This window comes from Apis laboriosa, unplaced genomic scaffold, assembly GCF_014066325.1.
Source record: "Apis laboriosa isolate Shangri-la unplaced genomic scaffold, ASM1406632v1 scaffold167_cov148, whole genome shotgun sequence".
NCBI lineage: Eukaryota > Metazoa > Arthropoda > Insecta > Hymenoptera > Apidae > Apis > Apis laboriosa.
In genome coordinates, this window is record NW_025222122.1 from 330343 (window position 1) to 353524 (window position 23182).

At 41.2% G+C, this 23182-nt stretch overlaps 1 long non-coding RNA gene across 1 annotated transcript in view; it reads right to left on the reverse strand.

The window, feature by feature from the left end:
* The window catches only part of LOC122710944, a 111487-nt gene that overhangs the window by 85734 nt on the left and 2571 nt on the right, over positions 1–23182 (reverse strand). Inside the window, exon 2 of the long non-coding RNA XR_006346026.1 lies at positions 7185–7243. This is a non-coding gene — a long non-coding RNA (uncharacterized LOC122710944). The remainder of the gene's footprint in view (positions 1–7184; positions 7244–23182) is intronic.

Consider the following 23182-nt stretch of genomic DNA (forward strand, 5'->3'; position numbering starts at 1 on the left):
AAAAAAAAAAAAAATGCAATGGCACGGTGATTTTGCGGATCGGGTAAAAATTTCAGGAAACCATTAACCCTGTCGGGTGGCTGAACGATACAAAGCAGGGGATGCGTCCCAGGTATTCACACATCCCGCTGTTTTATGATACATTTCAAATCGAGGAACAATAGAGGTGTAAATCGATGTATTTTGATATCAGAAATTGCGATCGGAGCAAGGTCGTGTGCCGTTCGACGAACCTTTATATTCGCATTTGGGGTCACTGTCAAACTTCACGCCCGATATTCACTTCAACCCCCTTCCCGATTTCGGAGATCTGCCAACAAATTTTCGTGGAACTCGTTAATAAGTCTGCCTCCTTTCCTTCCTGGCTTGGAAAAATTGTTTGCTCCACGAATTCAGATTTATTTTAAAATATATTAATTTGATCAAGTCGTAATATTTTTATCACGATTTATATCTTCTTTTCCAAACATTCATTCACGAATAAGATTATTGTCACGTACGATATATCTTTTCAAAGATTTATCGCTCCAGAATTCAAAGTTAAACCGTTCTTATTATTTCCCTTCATCCACTATTTCATATGTATATTCTCGTAGTAAACAAAATAAAATATAAAGCGAATCCATTTTCGAAAAATAGTTTCCAAACCAACGACGAGATGATCGAACAATTCTTCACGCGATTCTCCCTTGTTGCGTCGAATTAATATTTTCGCCATTACGAGTCGGTCGAGGGCCTCTTCCGGTTCGCGATCGCGGCCTGTTTGGTTTCTCGTAATAAAATTTCCGACGGTTTCCGTCGCTCATATGCATAATCGACGGGAATCGCTTTTATCGGCCCTCCCGCGCGCACGAGACCGCCGTGTTAACGATGCTCGACGACGCGTAAAATCAGGGGTGATAATTTGGAATTAACCGAATTAGTATGTTACGGCTTTGTAATTGCGTTACAGAGGGCCGCCCGCTTGTGCACACCTGTAAACCCTGATGAAAGAAAGTGTTTGTGAACCCGCTCGCATTGTCACTCTTGAAAATTCTGCATTGAATTTCGATCCCGATCTTCTGTTATACATTTAGTTAACCCGGATAATTTCGTGGAAGGAATACGCGATACTCTTCAATGTAAATTAATAGAATGGTTGAATCAATGTTCTCAAAGAAAAAAAAGATGATCTGTTTTCAGGGAATTGATAATATTTGCGTATTTATTTTATATATTTTATAAGGTTTCTTGCGTATCTATTTTTATGATTGATCCTAAGAATCGATTCTCCAAAAATATTCCAAGGAATTGATTAATATCTTTGTATCTATATGCTATGTATATATAAATTAAAGAAAAAAATTCACGATATATTTGGATTTCCGGTCCTCTGATCTAATATGAAAGTCTGATATGAAATATTATATCTGAGAGGAATGAATTGATCCTGAATTAAATTGGGTAGCTTCGTTTAATTTTATTTTATATTATCCTTGGATCATTTTTATGAGAGGGAATATTTTTGAGCATGGAAAATTGGGGAGGATGCTGATCTGGTTAGAGAACGATTATTCGTGGGTGTACTTGAATCGACGATTGTAGAATCCTTAACGAGAGTTTGAGAAATGTCACATTCGTTGGGGTTAATCGGGGGTGAACCGTTTCATCTTAAACAGATGTCGATCTGGAATGCTTAAGTTAAACTTTGAAAACTTTGTCGTGGCATAACTATAGCTTTGCTGATCTTCGAGAGTATTATCGTAGAATAGAAACGATAATAATATTAATTTAACGAATATTTAATAACTATTAAATAATAAAATTATTTTTAAGATTACTATCGTTTCAACACAAGAAGATAATTTCTATAATTTTCTAAACTCTATGTTCTAACCCTATAACTATAACGGAAACGATAATTAAATTAATACAATTATAGTTAGAATAATTATATTTCATAAATTATCGCAACTGTATCGTAATTACAATTGCATGGTAATTACATGTTAATTAAGTAATATGTTAAAGAAATATAATCATCCTTGAAATGAATATATTATTAAAATATAATATTATACGATAATTATTCCTATTTATACCTTTATCATTGAATATTACGCGTTCAACGTAACGAATTGTGACACAGTATTTCGTATCCATTTTCGTTCCTCCGTACGTTTTAACCTTCCAACAAGAAACGAATCTTTATAAACACGTACAACGAATACGAACGAAAAGATGTTTACCTTCTTCGATTCTTTTTCACGTCGAAAAATTATTCCCGGAAAATGATCATCAAACATACAAGTACCGTCACCCAGAAAGTAAACTATTCCCATCAACAAAACAAAACGAAGTACAATTCGATTCTCTATCCCATTAAATAAACACTATACTCAAACACCACATTTATTTACATAGATAAACATCACGGAATTACCCGCAAATAGACACACATTTACACGTACTCGTACCACAGAATATTACACTCCGTATATACGATAAGCTTATTAAAATAATTTCTCTATTTTTCTTCTCTTCCTTCCCCCCGTATTTCCACGCAAATATGAAATGATTCCTTAAATCGAAGGTACGACGGTGTACGAAACGGAACGGGAGAGCCGCGTCGAAAAAGCGAGCGAGAATCGAACGAAATTTGGAACCGTGGCGAGAAGCATCTCGGGTTGCGCGCGAACCATTGTCCGTGCTCGCTTTCAAAAAGTCAACCAAATTAATTTCAATTGCAGACCGCGGCCCGGTTCGTCTCCTAGCAACCGAACGTTAGCGGAGAACGCGTACGTGCTGGCGAGCTGGCCGAATATAAATTGGCGCGGCAAACAACTTGCCGGCAAATTGTAATCGGTGAGCGAAACGCGAATGAAACGCGTCGCGAGAGGAAAAAATATACGAGCACGCGGAAAACATGGAACCGTTTTGGGATTCGTTTGCCTCTTACGCATTAACACGTCGACACCCTATGGTATGGGTGCCACCTACGACCGGCATTAGGATTGCTCGTGTTGGTAGATGGTGACCTGAGGCTGCAAAATTATGGTATTTTTATGCTTAACTTTATTTTCTCTCTCTCTTTTCTTTTTTCTATTTTCTGTGAATAATACGTTTGCTTATTGGTTATTATTGCACGATTTTATTTAGGTAAGGTTGATTGCTAACAGATGAGCAAATTGGATAATTGGATAATTAATGAAAGTTAAAAATAAAATTGTGATAAAAATTTACAAGCTGTGAGATCAAAGGAAGAAAGAAAGAGAGAAAGTTATTGGAAAATGTTGGAAAATAATTCTGGAAAAAACGAGGAAAATTTGCATTTGTCGATCCTGTTCGATATAACAGTTGAATGATATCTTTTTTATATTATTTTTGTTGCTCAGAATTATCTAAAAGATATAAATGTCGGATACCATCGATGACCACCTATGGCCCTTTTGAGACGACAACCGGTGGTTACGTATAACCACTGGCAGTTAACCTCTTAACCTTTTCGTTGTAACTATCTGATCGATAATTTAACATTCGAATATCGTTGCACGAGATATACTGAAGCCGTAAACACATATTAAATGTAAATTATCTGAATAAAAGATTCGAGAATTGGAGCATAGAATTTAAATCTAATTTTTTGAGCAATGTTACATTTACTTTTAATTTTAAACGAACTTAAATAATATGTTTCCCGATATAAATTGTAAAGAAACAATTCCCCCATCCTTTCTTTCATTTTATTTCAACATTTCTCACTCTCGTATACGACGTGAATAATCAAGAAACGAATAAGAATGCCGCTTAGCAACGGCAATAATTCTTTATTTCTCTCTCTCTCTCTCTCTCTCTCTCTCGATAATAGCGAAACGACACGATCGTGCACAAGTCGTGCAATTAAACGAGGATTACCATAATTACAACGATTAAATTAAATAAACAGTCATATCCGCAAAATTATCAATACCTTAATGTCCAATAATTCAAAGCGAATAGCACGCAAACTATCCATAACTAAATGTACAAACTTTTTAATTTCTTAAAAATATATATTATACATATACACGTGTTTTAAATCATAACGGTAAAGAAACAAGCGGGCAAGATTTACAGCATTCTGTATAAATAAAAAAAACGCAGCTTCAAACTCGTTCTCGTCTTTAAAGGACCACGATCGACACCCCCCCCCCCCTCCCCCTTTGCCTCGCGTAAACGAGAGAAACGGTGTGATAATTGAGGACAGGAAGGTCCTTCGTCACCTCTTTCAATCAATCTCGCCTCAAAAGAATCCCTCGGGCGCTTGGGGAACAGAATATAAGGGAAAAAAGAATTTCTCGTTCGAAATTCACCAAACTGATCCTTATTTCTCCGCGAGGAGATGGAGGACGGCGAAGAAGAGGAGGATCCGCCAGGTGGATCCTCACGAGAGATTCCCTCCCCGTCGCCCTTCCCTCCACAATCGTGGAACAAAGTGTTCCACGCCTTTGATGTCGCGGAAACAGCGCGGTGGATGATCGCGCTCGAAGGCGTGGAATTCGGCGCCCGACGAGTGACCACTCGTGGATAAGCGACGAGTGTCTCCGATCGGGTCTAAGGCAAAGGGGAACACGACTCTTTCGTTTCTCGCCAGGTGAGGATCGTTCGGGGGAGAGGAGATGGGGAGGGAAGGAAGCGGAGAAGCGGCGGGGTTGGAAAACAATTAAGGGAAGGCGAGGAGAGGACCGCCTTGTATGATAATGCGTTGTAACCTCCGGCAGAGGAGGGCGATACAGATGAAGAAGGAGGAAGAGGAGGCGATGGGCGGCGGAGATGGAGGCGGAGGCGGAGGTTGCCAAGAAGGATGGGGCGCGGAGTGGTGGGGGCGGCCGCGAGAAGGGGGTTGGCGGAGGTCGTGATTCTTACTTTGCATTCCTTTGTGCGTCCTCCTCAGCCCTCCATCCAAACCCTCCTCCTACAAACCCAGTCATCCTCCTCCCTCTTGAAGCTTGAACTAACGCCCGAGGTTTTAATGCACTTGTCTACTCCACATACCGTTCATAAAGACATATATGCCGTCTGTTGAGCGGGCAGAGGAGGAGGAGGAGGAGGACTGATTCTTGGAAAGAGGAGTGGGACGAAGACAGAGAGGGGGTGACGAGGGTGAGGAGAGAGAGAGAGAGAGAGAGAGAGAGAGAGAGAGAGAGAGAGAGAGGAAGAGAGGAAGAGGGATACGAGAGGTGGTGTTCAGGGGAAGAGGGTGGAAAAAAGGGAGACGGGCCGCGTGCGATGGTGGAAGAAGAAGCGAGAGACGGTGCCCGGCAAAAGAAGAGCGCGGTGAGAAAGAGAAAGCGGAGAGCATAACGATATGAAATGCATTTTAAATTCTAAGCATTCGCCCGCGTCATGGAAAGACCTCGCCTCTTTGCTTGCATAATCCTGACGGTGGTGTATAAAAGTTAAAAAAGAACGGCGGAGAGTCTAACGGGGAGGAATTAAAATGCACTGGTCGAATCAGAACCTTTGCCGGATGAGCGGGAACGGCCTACGGCCACGAAAGTTTGTTTCGTCCAACGAAAGTATCCGTCTTCGACGGGGAACTTTGTCTCGTCGTTTGAACGTCGCGCGTCGTGTTTCGTATGAATAGTTGCGGTGCTCGGGATGCTTTTAGCATCCCATCCCCCCCCCCCCGTGTAAGGCACAAAGTTTAACTGATAGATCTCATTAAGGGGAAGTTGAAGGAAAGTTGATAAGCTTGTGCTCGCGGAACGGTTGTTTTCGAAAGTACTCGAGATTAATACGTCTTTCTGAGAAATGGATTTTTTTTTTTTTACTTCTGTACGAACGAAATCTTACAAATTCTTACAGATGAATGAAAAAAACTTTGAATGAATAAAAATATATAATAATTCGATATTCCTAATTTGAAGAACATTGTTATTACGGAATTTTATAAAAGGTAAAAGGAACCATAGGAAAATTGTTAATTTGAAAATAAAAAGAAAGGGAAAGAAGAAAACAAATTCAAATTCAATTTGAAATAATAAAAATACTTTTTACTTTCGTGAATTATGCATGAAACTAATTTGCATCTTTACTTATTAAAGAATCGAATATTAAATTTGTAATTTTTCCACGTGTCTTTATTTTTCAATACGACAAGGAACTCCATCGATCGTTAAATTTCATATCTACAATTTAATCACGCTCCATCCCGATTAAAAATTATTAAAGTGTTAATTTATATATACGTAGTGTCCACTTGGGATAAAATTATCTAACGAAATCAGATGAAAAACAAGTTGCACTTTTATTAGCCGATCGATGAGGCGACAAGAAGAGAGGGTGAACGAGAGATTTTAACGAGAGGCGGCTGAAAAGTGGTTCGAACAGTCGAAAAGTCGAAAGGAACATGGCAGACAAAAATATTGAAATATCCAGATTGAAAGCTATCTTTCACACGTGTTGCATTCGCTCTTTTGGCGTGTCAATGCGATACATATTTCATCGTATATAAATACCGTTTCCCTCGTTTCTTCTCAGCGAGCGTAATCAATATGCATTCAGTTTCCTCGCGTTTTCTGGTCGCTTAATTTCGCGCTTGTTTCCGCGCGTGATGATTTTCGAGCGACTCGACGATACCGACACTTAGGAAATTACGAATGCATCGTCAAAGGAAGCCGCGCATTCAAAATAGTTGCATTATTTAATCTTTAGATATGAAAGCCTTCGACTGGAAGATGACAATTGTGAAAATTGGCTGAATCGATATAGATCTCAACACGTATCCCTTTTTCTTTTTGTATTCGAATTCTTATATAGATAAAGATACAATAATACGATTTGAATTTTAAGAGATGAAATATTATTATTAATTGTTGTATCTTGTATCGTGCATCGTATTCTATCTTTCATTTTATCGAATATATAAACGATACAGAAAATGTAAAAAGAAAATAATATTTGATATTTACTCTTTACAATGTATATGTATAATTGTAAAAAAAAAAAAGACTTTTATTTCTGATAAAAATAAAGTTTCTAAATTACTATTTCGTACCTCGTCGATTCATTAATATTAATATCAATTGACGAATTGAGATGCAAAATTGTATCAATAATTAAAAAAAAAAAAAAAAAAGAAAAGAAAAGAATTGCCATCATTGAAGAGATCGTTTCGAGAACAATAACTTGTTCAATAAATTGTTAATCATAGTTCGACTCACCTCTTGTGTCCCAGTATCCGCGCACCAGCCAGCTCTCTGTTACGTCGTCATTCGTCAATCTACAGGGCAAACGAAACGGGGAAAGAACGGTTAGTCGGTTAAACCTACATTTCTCGTATCGTTTTGTTCGAAACACGCTGTTTTTCCTCTCATTTTCGAAGCGGCCGCTTTCGAACGGGTTCGAAATCCGTTTAAACATTTAATTCGATGCAACAAGGTCAAGAGCGGCGGCATCGGAATTTATAATAATTTCGATTTTATCGCGGCAAATGTTTCACCGACGGGCATAAATTAATTTCGATGCTCGCGCGCCGGTAGTTTTAATGAATTTCAAGTAATTTCTATTAAATTGCATCACCTTCGCATTATGCCGTCCCGCCGGCCACTTCATATTAAAATCCGCAAATATTTATACAAAATAACAACAAAATGCGATGAATAAAGCGGCGCGGCACAATGCCCGCCGACAAACCGACATGATTATCGAGCCTCGATCGCTAATTACCAGTATATCGAGGTTTCGTTTTCATGGATTTCGTTGTTCGATTCGAAGCGTGTGCGTGTATATATATATGTATGTATATGTGTATATATGTATTATTTCGCGCCTCGATACCGATATATTTATCCACATGCATATATATATATATATAACGTTCGTGTAAGCACGTCGTCTACGCGAAATCGTAATCGTTCAACGGGGAAAAAGAACTTTGTCTCAGGAGGAGAAGTCGCGAACGAGAGTAGTTTTCTCTCTCTCTCTCTCTCCTTTTTAAAAGGACCGTTATATTCATCGTGCATATATGTCGACACGATACAATGGCGAATGTTAGGGTCGGCCCGTGGATGTACGAACTGGTACACACCAGTCGATTCAGAGGAGACGTGCGCGGAGAAAGACAGAGGAAAAAGAGAGAGAAGGAGAAAGAAAGAAAGAAAGAAAGAAAGAAAGAAATCCTTTTCATTCTCGGAGGGAAAAAAAAAGAAAACGGTGGCGAGAGATTCGCGCTTCATTCACGGCCAAGTCTATGGGGCGAAAAAAGACTTCTCCTTCGAAATGTAATTAGCATGTCTTCGCACAACGGGGCGGACAATGGCGCCGTTTAATTAGTATGCGTCTACGAGTCCGTTTCTTTCGTCGCGATCTCGTGTCCTTTATCCACCCACGCGCCTATCCTCACACGACGTGTATGCACATATACATACGGATGAATCGTGTTCACGTGTTTGACGCATCGCGCGTTTACTTCGCCGCATCACTGTCAATACGAGTGCATCCATGGACCACGCGCTCGTGGACGTTATTATCGTTGGGAGAAGCACTCTGTCCCGGCCTGTCACCATCCTTTGAATCGATCTTTCTATGATAAATAGGCGATGGAAGGGTGTATAGCATGTACTCGTGCCTCTCGTGATTCGAAGTTTAGGAGGTGAAATTTTTCGAGGAAGAAAGATCGTGGATTTAATTATCAACTTTTCGCGTTTACACGAAGTTTAATTTTTCGAGGAATTCTAATAATTTCTAAAATAAAAGTTTTCTATATAAAATATGATAGCCCAATTAATTCATATCGAATCGACGAACGGTTAAAAATTATTCCGCCGTTTAATCCCGAGAGAGGGATTGAATGCGAAACATCGATCACGTAAGAATTAATTCAAGATCCTATTATTATCGAAACAAGAATGGATTCGAAGCGAGGTTATTGCGTTCTTCTTTATCTCGACGAAGGCCGTGGACACGTGTTCCCACGGGTGGAAGACTACGCATTAATGGCGGAGCCGAGGCGAGCTGGATGCGTGACGCGCATTGTGACGCATTAACGCGACACGTCGATTCGCAATTACCGTGCGAGAATCGGCTCGCATCCTCGAGACAATTGCGGAGGGTGACGAAGGACGACCAATTGCTACTGAGCCAACAGCAGAAAGCCGCACGATTTCCGGGACGTTAATGTACGTGTATCTGTGCTGCGTGGCACGAAGCTGCGTGCACACGATCGTTCGAGATAAGAGGAGGAGAGGACCTTATCGAGGAGAAGATAGACATTAGAGAACCTCCCTCTTCCCTTTCTTCCACGCCTTTCGTGGAATCGGAGGAGGAAGGAACGAGGAAGGAGGAGAAGGCTACGGGTAAAATCGGTCGGTTTTTCTCGTCCGAAAAAAGAAAAGGAAAAAAAAAAAAAAAAAAAAAAAAAAGGAAAAAAGAAAAATTGAAACGAATATTGAATAACATATTCAATTTCGCGATCTCATCGCGGCCTTCCGGATCTTTCCGCTCGAGTGTCGTTTCGTTCGAGTACTCCTTTCAACGGGGGAATGCATTGTTCGAAACGTAAAAAAATGTTGAGCACGAGCGCGTTTTACTTTTATTATACCGACGTTTTTTTCGAAATTAGTTTCGGAACGATCGTCGAGATAATTTAATGGTATTTCACGGTCTACGCGAGATCGTTTTAAAAAAAAAAAAAAAAAGAGGAGGGGGGAGGAAGGGAGGAGGAGGGGAGCGGGGGAGAGACGGGAGGAGAGAGACGGGGAGAGGGGAAGGAAAAGGAAGGGAAAACGCAATTAAAAGCCGTTTTCAAATTGCGATTGCGCCCCCTCTCCTCCTTTTGCCCTCTATAAAACTATCGTTAATGCACCCACCAACGAGGCAGGGTCTTCAATTAAATGTTCGATGTTATTTTTTTCCGTGGCCGCGACGCTTTTCCCGGCTTCCTTGCGCGATAAATTCGGCCTCGAGCACCAACCGAACGGATATAAACTCGCAATCAAACTCTTTAGACATCCTTCCTCGTTGATAAATTTGAACTGTACCTTGTAATATATTTACACATGCAGTACAATTTAATATCGAATATATATATATATATATATTTTTTATGAATTTTCTTTTCTTTCTTTCCTTTTTTAAATTTATTTTTCCAACGTGCAATATCCATTGTTGTAAATTGTAAATCGTTTGACATTAACGTTATCGTATTTCCTTTGTCGTTAGAAATTATTATCTCGAAATGTCAATTTTATAATACTCGTCTTACTTTATCAGTTAATAGTTTGCGATATAATAATAATAAATAATAAAATCGTCATTTCCGTTATCGTCTAAACTGTGACCACGTTTATCGAAAGCGGTTGTACGTGGTCGTACGAGGCGTTAGCTATTAGGCTATCTCTTTTGCCACAAGTTCACGCTCTTGAAATAATTTTTCACGAGACGTTGCATTTAAACGCCATTTATGATCAACTTTCTACGAATAATTTCTATACACTTTATATACCTACTCACATTTACAGTTACAGTTTTAAATAAAACTATTTAAACAACGTTGAACTCGAGAAACACGAGGATCGAATCGAAGGCGAAATTCGAAATCGAATTTTCGAAAACAAATTCGCGGGAAAGTTGGCGACGCAACCGGATTCGAAATCATTCGATTTGGGTCAATGCCACGATTTAACGCTTGTATCCAGTCTTTTTGGGGGCCGAACGAATATCGAAATTGCACGAATTGCGTGGGGGAGGCGCGACGAACTTTTGCATAATGAGCCTCACGGTCGCGAGGGGCGCACCACCACCACCACCACCACCACCGATCCCCCTCACGTTCACGCACACTGCGATGCGTGCATTAATATTTTCATTTGATTGCGTTAATTAAACTGGCTGCCAATCGATGACCTTTGAAGTTCATCGGCACGCGACACGCGTACACCAATTACCAATATTATTAATTGCGACGAGTTCCCCATTTTCGGACACCGTCCAACACCGATGCTTTTCGCGCCCGCTACCGGATAATTGAAGGAACTCGCGAGAACCTGAGAGTAATCATACACCCACGTATTATTCATTTGTTTCGAAGTTTTCAGAATAGAAATAGAGGTCAAAACGACGCGAGTCAATATCTTTGACAATTAATTTCAAATTTCTTTTTACAATTAAGGAGGAAGGAAATAGTTCTTGAAATACTTTGAGCAACTTTTAGAGAATCTAATTTACACCGATTGGTATATTTTTCTTTTATTATTATTATCTCATAGAAATAGAAAGACTTGAGGGTAAAAATTTGACGTTGAAAGAATTAATATATATAATTCAAGAATATATATTCAGTCGCAGAAAATGAGTTCAGAGACGTGAATTCGATTTTCGTATCTATATCAACAAAAAGTATGCGTGCAATTAATAAATAACGAGAGAATATTTAAAATTCTCGTTTTTAAGGAAATATCCGTTCAGGATTTATTTTTATAAATAATCAAATCTTTCTATTTGCGTGAAATAATAGATATTATAATAAGTTTATTTTAAATTATTTCAAATTAAAAGATTTCTTCGTTGTTTCTCCTTTTTTCTTTTAATTATAGAATCATAAAACGTCTCCGAAATCTTCTCGACTCCATCAATTTTTCATATTTGCCGTATCGATTTCGTAGAAAAATATATCTCACCGATGTATCAACAAAAAGGCACACGAGAACGAGAAATTCAAACGATCCTCGTAATCAACCATTGGTAAAAAGTATCCAATCTCCCAACGATAGTTCCTTGATTCGAAGTTCATCGGAAAATTGGTTTTCCTTCGATTAACTGACCGTAATTAACGGTTGATAACCATCGTGTGTCGATTCAAGGAAGTTCTTTTTTTTTTTCTTTCTCTTTTTTTTTTTTTTTTTTTTTCCATCCAAGAAAGAATATTCTGCGGTTTTCTCTTAATTGTTGGCGGAAGTGAGATATTAAACGGGGGCCGATAAGAGCGATTTCTCAACCGTAAGAGTACGATTTGTCGAACGTAAGGCGTTTTCCAAAACTCTATGAGACGCAACTCTTCCATCCATCACGTTTTCCATCCTCCGTCGCTCGCATATATTTCCCCTTCATTCGATTCCCCTCCCCTCCTCCCCGCAATTTAAATAATAACAGAGCAGAAGATAAAATTTTTAACCGGGAATCCTTTTAATATTTTCCCCTGTTAAGCTCGTGAAATTGTAAAAATGATTATACGTAATGTCGATACTAAACGTCGCTTGTAAGAACTTCTATGGCTTCCATTTTTTTTTTTTTTTTTTTTTTGTTTCTTTTTTCTCTCGATATCGTTTCAATCAGATACCAATGAAATTATTTTTCATCACCGGTGAAATCGAATATTTCGGCTTCGAAATTCGAGGAAAAATAAGCTCGATCGCGTTCACGTGCATACGTGTGTGCATATGTGTGTGTGTGTGTGTATGTGTGTGTGTGTGTGCACCATACACCGATTTTGGATATCGCGAAACGACGATACTGTGAGCATTAAAAAAAAAAAAAAAGTTAAAAGACCGAGCATTCGTTAGTTTCGATGATAAATCTTGGTCGGTTTTAGAGGAGTTGATCATCGAAATTTTCGTCTCGTCCTCCAGCTTTCCAGATACCATCGAGAGACCAGCCAACCAGGCTTTAGGGTGAAGCACTTACAGGCACAATGAGTATGCAAATAGGCCGGCATTCGGCTACATTTGTTTCAACGAGCTTAGAAGCGGTTCCTTCGCGGAGGAACGCTCATAAAAGTCCTGCCTGAAATCTTTGAAAAACAAGGGGCGCCCTGCCCTCCATCTTCCTGTACTCTTTTATTGTCTCGATTTCATTTTCACGGCTACGGTGAGCGAATGTTGTTTCCCACCCGATTTCCCTCTTTCTCTCCCTTTTTCAACCCCCTCCCTCCCTCCTCTTCCTTTCCTTTGTTCGAGGGAAGGACGAGATATAACACGCGTTGCTCAGCCAAGATCTTCGAGTTATCGATGGACAACAAGTAAATTCGATTAATTTTCCTTTTTATTTTTTTTTTTTTGGAATCGAATAAACCGCAATTCTCTTCAACGTGATCGATCCAAGGAGATAAATTATAGATATGGTTCCAGACGTTGGTAAATTCTAATTTTTTCCCACTGGGGACATTGATCGGTTAATATTCGATTATTGGTCTTTATCACGTCCTATTAATTAAGACGCTTATCAATTGACGTATATTAAGGACGTTTAGAAACGTATTTTTGCATGTAAGAAGAAACTCATTGTAATTATGATTGATGGAAGAGAGCGTTACTTATTTTAGTGGTTGGTGGAAAATTGTCTCTCGAACAGAAGAAAGGTATTTTTGTGAGGAACACGCAAGAATATTATTCTGAAAATTCTGTTGATTTGTGTATTGAGAATATATAGTGAGTTGTAACAGATTTATCTTTAAAGTATTATCAAAAGGTGTATAACAATTGTTAAAATGTTATAAAATTATCAAGATTGTCTCGAATCACTCGAAAACTGAACAGTAAGAACAGTTATCTAGTAAGTGTGTTGGGATGATATTTCCACTGAATGATATTCTGACTTGTACAGCGACTCCTTCTCGCCTCTCGCGAGATTAGGCTCGACAACGATGAAACTTTTGTTGCTCAAACGGTGACAAGGATACGTTAAGATGCGTCACGGCGCGCCACTCGAAAACTTGGCGAATTCTGACAACGGCCGTCATTTGGGAACAGTCGTCGTTCTCAACACTTGCCAAGACATAACCCTGTATAGCGATTCTGAAAGCTTAGCAGTGGATGAAGCGTTTGGAAACTCGCCTAATCGTTCGATCTTCGCCTTCGTTAATATACGAGCGACTATATTTAATGTTGCGAAAAATGACTTTCAGTGTTCAGTTCCACTGAAATTAAATAAACTTGTAATTTCAACTTCTATCTATTTTTTTTTCAAACGATGATTTGGAAAGAATTTGGAAAACCATTCATTTGTTTCTTCGAAATTTCACTTTGTCGAAATCTGTATATTCGAGACACATTTTTTCTTTTTATCCAATCTGAGATTACAATTTAAGTGATAGAATTTTATAGAATTTTATATAGTCTCGTTCAAATATTCCTCTCTGATGGAGAAAAAAGGAAAACGAATCAGTACATAATTCGTAAAAACGAAGAAATAACAAAGATTCTTGTAATTCTTCTAACATCGTCTAAGAGATATCGTCGGGAATATTTCGAAAATAAATTTAAAATTTTAAGCGTTGAAAACGCGAAATTGACTCCGTTCCTCCTCGAATCAAAGCGCGTTAGGCGACGTTCCTGGAACGCGGGGTAAAGTTAAGCCGGAAGCGGAGCTCAAGTTTCGCGGGCGAAGTGAACGAGAAGTTCGAGAAACGCGACGCACCCCCGGGATTCCTAATGGCGAGATTCTGAGATTTCATTAGGCAACGTATACCGAGGTTTTAAGCCTCGAACACCCGCCCGAGGAAAAAGTTTCCGCCGACACGGTGCTACCGAGATTTCGCGTGATCCCCGTGGCAAATTGGTTTTAGGAAAATTAATTAAGATCCGTGGATCGTGGAGACGAACCTAAGAACCTAAGCAACGAAGAAATCCGTCGGCGGATTTCATTCCCGAATTTTTCTCGAAACGAGACATTTGATCGTCGTTCCATTCGATTTGGAATAAACGAATGGTTAATTAAATTAGGAAAAAATATATAAGCGTAGAAATTCCTTCTTTTTTTAAGGAATTTTTGTTTCTCTGTTTATTACAGGAATAATATTTTTACGCACGATGTGCTTTCTTGAAGTAAAAATGTACTTTCTTTGAGAAAAATGGATTCGTCTATATTTCGTTAATTTTATTGGTGAAGTTATAAGTATCGTATCGCTGTGTGAATATTTGATTTTCTTATCTGGTTATTAAGCATATTGTAAAGATCCCTGACATATGACATATTCGATGGAAAAGACCAACTTCCGCGTAATATAACTAAACAATTCGCGATAAAACATGACAGATTGGTTAAATCGTTAATCAAAGAAGCTTTTCAAATAATCGATTAAAAAAAAAAGTTCTTGTCATCATTGTCACATCCCCCCTTCTTTTTATATTTCATAATCTTCAAATTCTTTTCCAAAAATTAAATTTTCATAAATAACCAAAACAACGATCTATTAAACGCTTCAGAAGATTTCAATCAAAGGAGAACGAGGAAACGAAAGGAATCATCAGAATAATTATCAACCGCATTATCTCTTCCACGACAACTTTACAACTCCATAAAATTCGATAATCGATTCTTTTTCGCGATACGCAAAAGTGGTGTAATATAAATTGCACAAAAAAATTCCAACCATCCGGCAACCATCATGTTTTTATCCACGCTTCTAATTGAAACGACCTCGAATCGAATTCAACTTCTCTTCCTTTTCCCTCCTTTTTTTTTCTTTCTTTCTTCCTTTTTTTTTTTTTTTTCAAACAAGCGACACCATCGGAATCGAGCTGTCAAATCGGCGGTGATGCGCTCGAAAGCAAGGGAGTTTCCTTGCACGAGCTTTGCGCCACGCTGGTCTGTTAAGCATGGTTAACGAACCCCGTGGAAACCGATCGCGGAACGGTTAAGGAGGCTGTTCCCCGTGTGGGAAAGCGTAGTCCATTCTCTCGGCGACAATACATCCATTTGATAAAAGTCACTCGATCCCCCTTTCGCCGAGAACAAATATTGGAAGGAGTGCTCGCGATAAGCGTGAAACTCTGAATTCGAAGCTGTCGTAGATTATGCTGGCTCCGGCGTTGTTTGCGCCCGTGGCGCGGGTGTGTGGGTGCGTGCACGTATATGCATACGCGGAACGCGCTGCTTTACGAGGCAGATGTTGATAACGGACGACAGCGACAGAGACAGGGACAGTGACAGCTGCCCCGTATTGTTCGACACGTACGCTGATTATAGGTCAAAGGCCCCTTACGAATCAAAGAATTGTCGAAGAAGGGCTACGCATAATTTTTCTCTTTCTCTTTTATTTCTTCGAAAGAACGCAGCTTTCTTCTTTTCGAATTTAAGGAAGGTATTACACTTTTCGAATTTGAGGAAGGTATTACACTTTTCGAATTTGAGAAAGATATTACACTTTTCGATGACACGACGATATTTTACGATACGATTTTCTGAATTTGTTTTATGATTGAAGAAAAAGGTAACGAATTGCTCGTTTCTTTTCTATTAATTTTCCATCGAGTTTAAGAAGAAGAAGGAAAGAGGTATCAGGCTTTTTATCGAATGAAATATAAATAGTGTAAATTGACGTTTACGATCATTATTCGAATTATACGATAAAAATATGCGATAAATTATATCGAGATTGAGAGTTGGGATTTCGAATTGTAGGATCATTGAAAAATTAGAAAAAGTGTTAGAAATAATCGAGGAAATTTAAAATCGATTACAGTTTCATCGAAAACTTTGTATTATTCCGTGATAACTAGTTGATCTTTCGAAGGAATCGTAACTAATTAATATTGACAGTTGGAACATGTCAGGAGCCATAGAGGATGAAGAAATCCCCCTGGGAAACGGGAAACACGTAGCCGAAATAACAACGTCAGGCTGAATTATTGAGGAATTATCGAAGAACAAACTCAAGTGTTTCTCACTTCTGATAAATAAACGAACAGCACACCGAACACTAGGTAGCCAGTTACTCGATACTCGATGAACAGAGTATCGTGCTATTGATCGTAATAAATATAATTCCCTTCAATGGAGCTTTACCATTGCATATGCACGATATGCCAACCCCCTCCCCTCCGTGTAGTCTATCGGACCGCGACGTCCGACCAGACGCGTCTGTTACCACTAAGAGGTAACCTCGAGTCGGAACGAAAAGTCTGACACGGACGATCCGAATCCACTTCTTCGACTCGTTTCAATCGCGGCCACGATTCGTATTCGATCGTAGAAAATCCTTTTTTTTTTGAACCTCTGAATTATTCCCTTCCCGAATTAACCCCTGCAAAAGTGATCCTTTGTTTGGATTTAATTCTTCGGATTTAGGAGCGTGTTAAGGACGACTCGACGTTCCAACGATTTATTAAGGGCAGCTGTCGGATAGGCGCGACAGAGTGAAATATCGGTGTTCATTGGATGACAGTACGATTTTGATGCATTATTGGATGGAATCCACTTGACGATGGACAAAAACCAGGGAGAGAGTGGCAATGAACGCGATGCATATCGAGGGAGGAGGAGGGAGGAGGAGGGGAGGGAACGTGTCTATGGCCCGATACGAAAGACTCCCGACGGAGGGGGCGTGGAATGACGAAATGGGTTTAAAATGATTACTGAAACGTCACGCGTACCCATTCTTCTCGATATGTCGCGGCAATGCTCTCGTTCCCGTGCTAATTAATCGTTGTCACGGTGCTCATTCGGCTCATTCCTTTTTCCGTCTCTCCCCTTTCCCCGCCCCATTTTATTCTTCCCGAATCGCAAGTAATCCCTCCACACGAAATTATCGAAATTTTCACGCCGTGGTGAATCAACGCGCGAATAAATCGTATCAAAGAAAATTTAACTCAAAATCGTGAGAGGCTTTGACGAGTGCAAGAATCCTTTCTATATATATATATATATCTTCTGCTAGATTTCGTTTCTCTCTCGTTTCGAACGTGTAACGAAAGTATAATCGAATCATCGCGAAACTTGCACGGGTCAAGTTGCGAAATCAAAGGGAAATGAAAGGGTGACAAAGGAGAAGAAGTATAAATAAAAATGCAACACAAAAAAAAAAAAACAAGAAAAACATAAAATGTATTTCGTTGTAAGTATTCGAGGGAACGAAAGTGAAACACTGGTTGCATACACCGCGTAAACCGCTCATTGACAATCGCAATGAATAATGGAGGGGTCAATTAAATCTCAATTAAACACCACCGAATAATACGATCCGCTGCTCTTTTCAATGCTGTTCGACAAGCGAACGCAGCAGTTTTTCTTTTCTCTTTTTTTAATACTCTCTCTTTCGCTCACGCTCTTCCTCTCTTTATCTCTCTCGCTCTCTCTCTCTGCGTGTGTGTGTCTGCGTGTGTTTACGCGTGTATGTTAAACACCGGCCCGCGTGTTCATTCAGCTTGAAAAACAGCACGCAATCACTGTCGAACAACGGTTCCGTCCAACAAATCGCAAAAGGCGGCTTCATTAAAATTACAATCCGTGGCCACTGATAGAATCACCGGCTAACAACGATGATATTTATCGTCGCCGAAATTTTGACAAACGAAATTTTTCATGAGACTCATATACTGGTCGTCCCATCACGTACGATTTCAAAATTTCAAACGGATCAACTGTCGTTCGTCTGTCGAATCACTCGAAGCGGTTAATTTTTATTATTACACTTCACAATAATCGGGAAAGAAAATATATATGTATATATATATATATATATACATCACGATGTCCTTTTCGTTAAAACTCTTTCTACGCGATATAGAAAACGTCCAATTACACAAAGGAGAACCGAGTACGGTCAAATCTCTCGTAGCACAAGTTTCTTTCCCGATTATCACGGAATAATTGACGAATATATATATATATCGAAATCGAAGAATATTCCGTGGATATGTGATGAATCACTGGAATCACTTGAACTCGGCCGAACCGAGTGAAACACATGTCAACAAGAGGGAGGGGGGAGGACGTCACGATGTATTACCTTATTATTCTCGACGCAGCCACGTTATCCGGACGATAAAAAATACACGTGTCACACTGAGTCACGACGTAGTATATTATTATAACACGAGGTTGTTGTTATTCAAACGAACAGTCGAGTCGATCACACGGGTTTACGTAGTAGGTGCGTACGTAGAGGAAACACACAACAGTCTCAGTCGAAGGTCGACGAAGCACTGGACCAAGGTGACGAAAAAGCAGAGGTATCCCACCTGCCTTCCACCGGCACCTCACAATGTTCTTTCACACTGTTCCTGACCAACACGATACTGTCCGGTCATCTTCCCTCTATACAATCCCGAGCATCTTTCATCCACGAGAACAAACTAACGACGTCCTGTTACGGCGGTAAACTAATCCACGATCGTTTCATCGTGACGATAACTTGCTTCGACGACGTACACGACGACGAATACCGATCACGACACATATAGATCCCGTTTCTTCCTCTTTCTCTCTCTCTCTCTTTCTCTCTCTCTTTCTCTCTTTCTCTTTCTCTCTCTCTTTCTCTCTCTCTCTCTCTCTCTCTCTCTCTAAAATTCCTCACGCGTCCACCACCGAATCAAGAATCACCTCGTCCTTTCGCGTATATTCTTTATTTGCCGAGCACCGCACACTGTGTCCGTGTGTAGCCCACCTCTCACATCTCACCTCCCCTGTCTAAAACTGTCGTACCACCACTGTTCACGTACGCGTGTCCGCACGACGTATGCTCCGCACCGTGTCCTTGGGTCGCGTACGTTTACTCAGAAGAACCGTGGCCGAATAAACTCGCGCTCGCGTTCGTCCACTGGTCCGATGTATCTCGTTGCGCGACGTGTATAATATAGACCAGTGCGTCCCGCTTGTTGTTTTCGGCACAACCGTGTGTCATGGATCACCGTGTGATGCGTGACGCGAACGATACGACCTGTATTGGTTGGGCAGTTGTGCGTATGTGAGTCGCAGTGTTGGTGCGTGTACGAGCTTATATATACATGTACAATTTTGGTCGCGCGCGCGCGTTTACGTGTACACACATGTACGTAATGTTGGGTAAGCCGTGTTGCGTATATGTTACGTATGTGTATATATATATATATATATATGTATGTGTGTGTGAGTGTAGGTTCGGACGACGCGGGAGCGCGCGCGCGCCTCTACGGTGGTTATATTACAAGGTGTACGCGTCTTAAGTGATTTCGGCCTGGCTGGTCAGCCCGGCAGCTCCGTATGATGAGGCCGCCGCTTTGCTACTGACAGACCTAAAGACCACCCTAACCCTGCAGTCGGGGACGAGGGGTTCCCCACCCCCGTCGTGAGCGGGCGAGAGAGAGACCACCCCTCCGCCGCCAGGGACTGGGGCGAATAAGCAACCCTTAGCACCCGATGCCACCTCCACGGCGGCGGCGCAAACGCACTCCTGCCTCCGAGGGTAGTCTTATCCCCACCATTTCTTCCGTAGGAGCGAGACTGCCACCCCCCACCCACCCCCAGACGGTCCAGCACTGCCACCACCAGAAACCTCTATACCCCGCGACGCACGCCGCCACCGCCGCCGACGTCCACGCCGCCGCCGCCGCCGCCACCGCCGCCGCTGTCGTTTCTACCCCTCCTCGAGCTGGACCTGCTCGAGATTTGAGAAGAACCCCTTCCAGAACCCTTCCCACCGCCACCGATCCCCTTCTTCTCTCCGTCTCCTCTCGCGGCCTCTACTCGGAGAGTCGTCTTAAGATAAAAACACGGACGATCGGGTTTTGCAGTTAACCCACTCACCCTCGCCTCCTATATACCCCTACCAAACCTACAGACTTTTCCTTCAACCCCACCTTACCATACCTTCTCTACCCTATCTATATATATATATATATATATATATATCCCCTTCTCGCTTCGACACCGGGCTACCCCTTCTTCCCGATCCCTCCTCTCTCTCTCTCTCTCTTTTCTACGTATACTAGCCCTTGCAAGCAACCACCACTCACCCCCTCCCCCCTTCCAACCCCATTTCAACCCTCTCCTACTCCTTTCTTCTCTTCGCTCGATCGCGCCCTCTCTGTCTATCTCTGTTTCTCTCCCTCTCTTCGACTCGACAGGACTTTCGATTCTTTCGGGGGCAACCTTCAATCCTCTACCCTCTTCCCCCTCCCCCTGCACCCCTTTTTTTCCTCTCTTCTCCGACCGATACATCGCGTGTCGACCTGTTCGACGTTATCATACCGTTCACCCTCGGAACATACATACCCCCCACCTTGACCACCCTCGGTCTCCCACCAGCGGGAGATGACAACAACGGGAACGACCTCGTGCTTTTTCACAGAGTCGGTATATATATATGTATATATATATGTATATATATGTATATGTATATGTATATGTATATATATATATATTGTTGTCAGTGTGTTGTTGTTTTTTTTCCTTTCTTTCTCCCTCTTCTTTCTTTTTTTTTCGAAGCTTTTTTAGGCACATCGATCTTCGACGTATGTATGTATTCAGTTCCAGCGTGGTGTCGCTGTGACGTGGCCGGCAAGATCACTTTCGCCCCCGTTTCTTTCTGATCGGGCTCCAGCTACCTCCGGGGGTTTTTCGCCCAGATTCTCTTCGGGTCTGGATTTTTTTTTTTCCCCTCCCTTTTTTCCTTTCTCGCGAGATAGACGCGAAGGGAAAGAGGTCAGAATTTTGGGATTTTTTATTCCCCATCCCCATCCCCCGATTAAAGATCGTGGGGAATAAGGGGTTAGGCGCGGATTTATTTCGACTAAGGGGTTTCGAACACGGAACGAAAGATTCCGAGCCCCGTTTGAATCCGGTTTTGCGAGTTAGCGAAGGGACAGGGTCTGACTGGTTTTAACGGAAGCGTTGACACGAAGCGTAAAGGGATGCGAAAGATTAAACTGGCGATGGTTGACAGAGAGAAGAATGAAATACAGCCTGTGATCCGTTTCTACGAGATTTATACACGAGTGTGATACACGTTATCAACTCTGATTTCGAGATTTAGAAAAATTTTACTAGATCTTTTACTAGACCTTTGGTATCGTCAGTGTATGGAAAAATGCTCCCTCGTTTACGCGACCCTTTTCACCTTTTCGACGGATGGATGGATACGTCCAAATTTTTTGAGAGGAATTTTCTTACGAGAAGATCTTACGGGAATACGGGTTTCAATATGGAAATGGAAATGTAAATTTAACAACGGGAACAACAAGGTTTAAGCAGGACGAGTCTGAGATACGTTTTGATCTAGTGACACGTCGTGTGCAGAGTAAGATGAATAAAACCGAGCATACCCCGACTGTCTGACTTCTCGCAGTGGAACGGGCTCGTTTCTTTCCCCGCAGCGTGTGTGCAATCGCCTCTACGATTTAATAGAAACAAGAACAAACGTCAATGAAACCTTTCAACGCAAAAGTACCGTTCAGCTTTTCAAAGTAGCAGCGCTTGGACTTGATCAAATGCGCGCTGTGCACGACGTATTCAATGCGACCTACGCAAAATCTGAACGCATCCAATGATTCAGAAGTTGGGCATCGATTGAACAAGATCCGATTCAAGATCGATCGAGCTTATCAAGTGTTTTCCTTTCCGTGTTATTCTTCCCAGAATCTTCGAAAAGACGTTCAGAAATATCGTTGTATATAACCGGTATTATCATCGTCGAGTCGTGTGAGATGACAGTTACTTTCCACGCGTTCAATTAGATCAGCGTAAAAAAAAAAAAAAGGAAAAAATAATATAAAAGTACGAAATAGAAAATTAATAGTAATTACTTTGCAAATTGTTCGCGGTTGTTCTATCGGTTATCCGTATAATAGCGGTGGATTGAACGAGATTAGACGAAGGCCTCGAAAAACATGGAAAAATCCAGAAATGATGGAAAAATCAGGGGACAACACGTCGGTGTAACCCGAAAATTGGAAACATCCAAATGGAAGCTGGACATCGAAACGAAATTTTTCAGCGGGTCGAGTTTTCCTCTGCTTTTCAAACTGATCACCTCCCACCCCCGCTGCCCGGTCCACCCCACTCCGCGATCGAAACTCATTTATACTTTTACCACCACTCTACCGCCCCCCTCCCCATCGTGGGGATTGTTTATGACACGATTCGTTTGATTATTAGCTGTTTATACGCGGTCATCGATCGAGTTGCCAACTGCCACGCGGTATTTCAACAACAAAACGCTTCCGAGGTCGCGTTCCGCCAGTAACCCTTCCTGCACGACCCTTCCTTCCTTCCTCCTCGCGCGTCCTTTTTCCTTTTTCTCCTTCTTCCTCCCTTCTTTCCTTCCTTTCTTCTCCCTTCTTTTCTTTTTTTCCTCTCTCTTCCTTTCTTTTTACCAACCCCTTCGCTCGGACCGGCGAAACCGGTTCCACCGGATTCGCGATCGAATACTGGATACTCATTTTCGGACCCTCAGTTCCACGGGGACGCCGCCACGATCGGGGGGCCTTTGTAGTATCGTGGAAGTGTCTAATTTTTCGTACTCAATGGA